The sequence below is a fragment of the Heptranchias perlo genome, unplaced genomic scaffold (assembly GCF_035084215.1).
Source record: "Heptranchias perlo isolate sHepPer1 unplaced genomic scaffold, sHepPer1.hap1 HAP1_SCAFFOLD_49, whole genome shotgun sequence".
NCBI lineage: Eukaryota > Metazoa > Chordata > Chondrichthyes > Hexanchiformes > Hexanchidae > Heptranchias > Heptranchias perlo.
Genome location: NW_027139505.1, coordinates 5333753 through 5341170, shown reverse-complemented (window position 1 = coordinate 5341170; position 7418 = coordinate 5333753). Strand labels below are relative to the sequence as shown.

Below are 7418 nucleotides of genomic sequence, written 5' to 3'. Positions count from 1 at the left end.
CTGTTTTGCTGAACTTCCCTGGAACAAGAAGAGAAAAAAGTAAAATTTATAACTGACTTTGTTCACAATTGACTTGGCAGCGAATTGTCAACCCGGTTCGATTTTATTCAACCAGAAAGGCCGCTCCCTGTTCTGAAACAAATGAGGAATGTTTGTGTTGAAATCCATCCTGTTGTCTGGAAGCAGCTTTCACGGAGGGAGAAACTCTGAATCTCACATAACAAGGATCAGAGCAAATTCCTAAGTTGTGAACTGAAAAAATGAAGCAAAGAACGTGAGCTCGATTGATTACAATGAAATAACAAGGATATAATTTGCAAAATCGACACGGACATTGCGGGACGGAAATTCCTTGCGGTATCAAGGTAAGGTTAATACAGTGTCAATTTGTTTTTTAATTCGCTTTATCTGCCCCTTTCTCTTTTCTAATGCCGATTTCCCGCGGTCAGATATGTTCCCTGGCATCGGGAGCTCTCTGTTCCTCGCGGATGGAACAATTCACTAATTGTTCGCTCAGACACTGAATGAAGGCCCGCTATTTCACACAGCGAATTTCAGGACTTATCCCTTCATGGACCCCACCAATCTCCCCACAGACACATTTTAAAGCGGTGACAGGACAGAAAGCCTGAACACGAACTCTGGAGATTTACACCATCCTCGTCGAGCGGTGCCTCCACCCCATGTTAGAATTTGATATTCAGTAAACAGGGGTGGGAAACTCCGTTCTCACTCTGTATGCATTTATTTTTAACTGTGACACTGGCTCTTTTTACTCACTGAGTTGTTTTGTGCCCGGTACAAATTATTGAACTGATCAAAGACTGATCGAACACACAGTTCAGCTCAGGAAAGGGTTAACACATTCGCAATGGCCGATTATTGCTCTCTGCCGGGCAACTGGAAAATCAGCCCATGGTTTCCCGAGGCCGGACTGAACGTGATCCAATGACAGGATGGGAGCAAGTAGGAGCGAACAATTATTCCTGATTAATTATAATTAATTCGTTCAATGCGAATTAGATGGGCGAATGGAGCAGGGACTTCTGTTTTCTCTAAAATATATTATTGAGGATGTTATTTGTTAAACTGGCTAAATTGAAGAAAGAAAGGCCGCTCCCTTCAGACAGAAACAAAGTTCAGGAATGTTTTAAAGGGAAACCTGTTCAGGGCTGAAACCATCTTTCACACAGATCGTTGCTTGCTGATCGTTAATCTTGGTAATTTGAAATTATTCTTTTAATATCAACAGTTAGGAGGGTCCGATCACAAAACTTTAAATTTAAAAAAAAACTAAATTTACCAGCAGTCGGTAGCCCCTTCACGAATCTTTATATAAAAAGTAACTACTGAAATTAACAACAGATAGGAGAGTCCATCAATAATCCATACTTAAAAAGTAACAACTCAATTTACCAGCAGGTAGGAGGGTCCATCACTAATCTTTATATAAAGAGTAACCAGTTACATTACCAACAGTGAGGATGGTCCATCACTAATCGGTATATAAAAAAGTAATTACTTAAATTACCAACACTAATTTTTATATAAAAAAGTAACTGCTGCATTTCCCAACAGGTAGAGGGTCCATCATTGATTTTTTTCCATCGAAAGTAAACACAGAAATTACCAACAGTTAGGAAGGTCCATCACTCATCTTTATATAAAAGGTAACCACTGAAATTACCAATATGGAAGAGAGTCCAACAATAAACTTTATATAAAAAGTAACCACTAAGATTACCAACAGGTAGGAGTGTCCATCAATATTTTTATACAAAAGTTACAACTGGAATTACCAATGGGAAGGAGGGTCCATTCCTAAACATTATATAAAAAGTAACGAATGAAATTACCAACATGGAGGAGGGTACGACAATAAACTTTGTTTAAAAAGTAACCACTAAGATTACCAACAGGTAGGAGTGTCCAACACTATTTTTTTAAAAAAAGTAACAACTGGAATTACAAATAGGAAGGAGGGTCCATCACTAATCGTTATATAAAAAGTTACTACTGAAATTACCAACAGGTAGGAGCATCCATCACTTATCTTTGTACAAAAAAATAACGACTGAAAATGCCAACAGGTCGGAGTGTCCATCGCTAATTTTTATATAAAAGTAACAACTGGAACTACCAATAGGAAGGAGGGTCCATTACTAATCTTTATAAAAAAAATGTAACCACTAATGTTACCAACAGGTAGGAGTGTCCATCACTATTTTTTATATATAAGTAACAACGGGAATTACCAATAGGAAGGAGGGTCCATCATTAATCTTTATGTAAAAAAGTTACCACTGAAAATGCCAGCAGGTCGGAGCATCCATCACTGATCTTTATAAAAATAGTAACTAATAAAATTACCAACAGGAAGGAGGGTCCGTCACAATTTTTTATATAAAAAGTAACTACTTATATTACCAACAGGTCGAAGAGTCCATACTGATCTTTATATAAAAAGTAACAACTCAATTTACCAACTGGTATGAGGGCCCATTGCTATAATTTAAATAAAAAGTAACTACTGAAATTAACAACATGGAGGAGGGCCCATCATTAATTTTCATATGGAAATTAACCACTAAAATTATCAAAAGGGAGGAGGGTCCAACACTAACTTTTATTTCAAAGGTTGCTAGTGAGATTACCAACAAGTAGGAGGGTCCATCACTAATCTTTATATATAAAGTAGCAAGTCAAATTAACAACAGGTAGTAGGATCCATCACTATTCTTCATACAAAAAGTAACTCCTGAAATTGCTAACAAATGGTGGGGTCCATCACTAATCTTTATACAAATTTAACCACTGAAATTAACAACATGTAGGAGGTCCAACACTAATCTTTATACAAATGGTTACTACTGAAATTACCAAAAGGTAGGAGCATCAATTACTTATCTTTATATAAAAAGTAAGAAGGAAAATTACCAACAGGGAGGGGGGTCCATCACTAATCTTTATATCAAAAGTAACTGCTCAATTGCCAACACGGAGCAGGGTCCATCACTAATCTTTACATAAAATGTAACTACTGACCTTACCAAAGAGGAGGAAGGCCCATCACTAATCTTTATATAATAAGTAACAACTCAATTTAACAACCGGTAGGATGCTCAATCAGTATTTTTTTTCTAAAAAGTAACTACTGAAATTAACAACAGGTAGGGGGATTTATCACTAATCGTGATATGAAAAGTAACGACTGAAATTACCAACACGGAGGAGGGTCCATCACTAATCTTTATATAAAAAAAGTAACGACTGAAATTACCAACAGTTAGAAGAGTCCACACTAAATATATACATATAAAGTAACAATTAATTTAACAACAGGTAGGAGGGTCCATCACGAATCTTTAAATAAATAGTAAGTATTGAAATTACCAACAGGCAGAAGGGTCCATCACTAAACTTTATACAAAAAGTAACTTCCGTAATTACCACCAGGTATTGGGTGCATCACTTATCTTTAATTAAAAAGTAACTACACAAACTACCAACAAGGAGGAGGATCCATCACTTATCTTTATATGAAAAGTAACTACACAAACTACCAACAAGGAGGAGGATCCATCACTTATCTGTATATGAAAAGTAACAACACAAACTACCAACAGGTAGGAGGGTCCAGCACTAATCTCCACATACAAAGCATCGACTGAAATTACCAACAGGTAGGAGCGTCCATCATTAATCTTTATATAGAAAGTAACTGTTGAAATTACCAAATGTTAGGAAGGTCCATCACTAATTTGACAAAAAGAGTAACTGCACAATTTAAAATTGTTATGACACTAGTTTCAGCGAATAACTTGAACTATAGTTTGAAGAAATTACTGACTGAGATTAATCGCTTTTACATATCCACAGTGTGGAAAGGATAGTCCAGTGACTGATAGTTTGATTAGTTGCTCTTGCCTGTGTGCACACACAGAGTGAGACACGCGCAAAAGTGGAGAACTATGATTGTAAAATAGCCGTCGAATCTACAACTTATATAATTGTGGTGCTTTCTGAGATTGTAATACCCCTAAAATAAATCCAAAAATAAATGTGCAGCACCTGTTTAAAGTTACACAATTCATAACATTATACATTGGTGTTAATATTCGAAGAACGGTTTAAAATTCCTCACCACCTACAGTGCTCATTAGTCAGGTGCTGATACCATGAGAGATATGGTAACTATATGCAAATGGTACCACCAACCAAAACACATCTCCATGAACATACGGACAATGTCACTACCCATCGAGAGTAAAGAAATCACACCCAGCTCCATTTGGGTTTTGCAGATAGATATCAGGTGCAAAAAAATCACAGAATTTAACAACAAAACTCAACATATCAAAAAAATTAAAAAACAAATCTGTGAGTAAAATAATACAATAGCGCCAGACTGGGTAAAACTGAATGAAGGATCATTTAATTCATCACCTCGCTCCATATCGCCCTCCAGAACATTCAATTCCTCAGGAATAAGTCTGGTGCTTGCCTGCAACGGAAGTAAATCTTCCCAATTGGTGCTCCCAGTGCAGAATCTCGGCCGTCTGGAACTGGGTTCTGGAACTCAGCGGGAGTCATTCGGTTTCACTGGGCAGCTGTCTGTGCCGCACCTGATTTGGAGAGTTGATCGTAACAGTCGGGAAATGCTCGATCCTAGAGCTAACAGCTGTTGTACTTATGGGGAAGGAGGGACTTGATATCACATTTAACAAGGCAACGTTCCTCCCTCTCATTTTAATATTTCAGTCTAACCCTCCTATTAATATACTTATTACAGAGCATCACAATCTTGGAACGCCTGTCACCACCATGGCTGAAGGTCCAAACAGGGGAGAAGAACCAACATCTTCAACAAGAATGAAAATAGACACCGGTAGGTTCAGAACAATCTTTAAAATATCAATTGTGTCCTGATAAACGGTCCAGATCATGAACAAGTTCCTGTTGCTCAAACAGGAAGAAGAAACCGAGCATATAGAGTGCAGATAAAACAAAGTGAGTGACCATCTACCGGGCCAGTGCAGTCACAGTTGGAGGGATCTCAGTACTGGAACTGTCCAATAGACACCTGATGTTATGGACTGTAAGGCGGACAGAAACAATGACTCAGATTGGTCTTCCTGAGTAACAGTTTGAAACCAGGGAGCAGTGGGAGGCAGCCCGAGTGGGAGAGAGGTGAGAGGCAGGTGGGGCACAGGAATAGGAGAGCGAGAGTAGTGCGAGATTCTATAGTCAGGGGAATAGACAGACTCTTCTGCAGACCTGAGTAGGTCCAAATGGTAAGTGGCCGCCCGGGTGCCAGAGGGATGAACTTCCTGAAATAGGTGGGACCATCTCTGGAAAGGAAAGGAGAGCGGAAAATAGTCATGGTCGGAACCAATGACACGGTTGGAATTCCGTTTATAAAGGGAACATTAAAATTTGAGCTCCAGACTAAAAACCAAGGCCTCAGGGTGGTGATCTCCGAATTGTTTTGCACTGGGCCCTCACTGAGGACAATATGAGGCAGGTGAATGTGCGGCTGCAGGGCTGGAGCAGCGGGGAAGGGTTCATGCATATGGTGAGTTCAGGGAGAAAGGAAGGGATGGTTACGATCTGAACCAACCAGCAAAAACGATTTGACAGACTGGGTATATAGAGCAGTGGGAGGGTTTCACCTGATAAAACTGGAGCGTGTGAAATATCCGGATCAGAGACTAGAGAGTGGAAATAATAAAACTGTTGGAGCAGGAACAGAAGATTTATGAATTCTTGAAAAGTTATTCGCAAGACAAAAGGAAGGAGGCTTTTGAAGTAGTGACAGAAGATGTAACTTGATATCTAAAAATAAAAAACAACGAGAACGTGTCAACATTCCAATGAATTGGAGTTCAGATTGTGTGTTGTGTCAGTGAATCTACAAATCATCCAAACACGTTTGGAAAGTCAGACTCATGAGCGATGTGATCCAGTATGTATAAGACAGGGCTGGATTGCATGAACTTTTTTGGGAGATGCAATATTTCCTTCAATTTCTAAAATTGATGGCAGATGTGAAAATGTTGGTTTCAAAGAATCAAAGTATCACAGTATCAAACTATCTACAGTAAACGTATTCCATACAAAGGTGTCGATACAGCATCTTCAGCGAGACTGAGGAGGATGTGGAGCCATATTTCGAGACAACTGTGGAGAAGGATTTGGCTCTGAATTTAATAGCCGAGGTGGATTATTCACTGAGCTCAGAGAAAACGCACCCGAGGCTGTTAAAGGAAGTCAGAGAGCAGATCGGAGGGACTCTGACCACCATTTTTCAAAACGCACAATTTTTAGAACACAATTGTTAATGAAAATATCCAGGTGGACTAAAAGAGTCCAAGTAATGTCTGTGTTAAAACAGGGAGAATGTTGCAGTCAGATAAATTGAGACCAATTAGACAACGTCATTTGTGGGCAAACTTCTCGAAACTGAAATTTCACATCGAATTATGTATGATTCAGTCAAGGCTGGAACGGATTAACTGTAGATATTTGACATTGTATTTGACCAATTTGATACAGCCTTATTGAGACGTGACTATATCGATCAATGGATTGTAAAACCTGCGGTATATATGGGTTTTCAGAAGGTATTTGATAACGTGGCTCACAGGAGGCGGCAACCGTTTGGTGTAAGAGGAAATGTAACCGTCCGGAAGGAAGGTCGATCATGTTTTTAGTTTTCTCCATTGTTGTTCACAGACCGAACACTGCGATCACTGAGGCCTTGACAAAGTGTGACGGTTACCAACTGTTTTAGTTGACGAAATTCTGTCGGGACAGACCAGAACAGGCAGTTGAAGAAGGGGTGGACGGAGTCAGCTCGTTGTCACATACGAGAGGCATTTCAGTGGACAAGAACATCGGGTAAGTGGGAGGGGATCGGGATGAGTTTGCATTATTTAAACATCACAGAACTGACAGGATATCAGAACTTCGAATCATAGAAGGTAACAGAAGAGAATGGATCAAACTGCAATTATAGTGAATCTGAAGCAATGAAAGGCAGTGGTGAAAATACCCAGCGGATCGGTCAGTATCGGTACAAAGGACAGGGTAATGGTTCGGATACAACTCTTGAGTGGACCGAAAACAAAGTAAAACAGTTTTAGTGGAACTGGGAAAAGGGCAGATCGGAGGCGATAAACAGGCCTTAGAGGGAATTTCATGAGTTGACTTAACTGGAATCCAGTTCAGGAAATTAAGGAACTAGGAGGTGACATGAAAATGTCTGCGGAGTAAATGAGAGACATTTCAAGATCAAAAATGTTAAAATGCCTAAGACCCGAACAGGGAAAATAACCAAACAAACTGTGGAGAGCGCGAATCCGAGGCCGTGCAGGGTTTTGTTCTCCCCCGTTCATCACCGGGGGTTAATTCTCCCT

At 39.5% G+C, this 7418-nt stretch overlaps 1 long non-coding RNA gene across 1 annotated transcript; it reads left to right on the top strand.

The window, feature by feature from the left end:
* The first annotated feature begins 70 nt into the window (after positions 1-70).
* LOC137313901 (uncharacterized) lies at positions 71-6846 on the top strand. The gene is made up of 3 exons (XR_010961117.1): positions 71-365; positions 4793-4888; positions 6736-6846. It is a non-coding gene; the product is annotated as an uncharacterized lncRNA (long non-coding RNA).
* Positions 6847-7418: the final 572 nt, after the last annotated feature.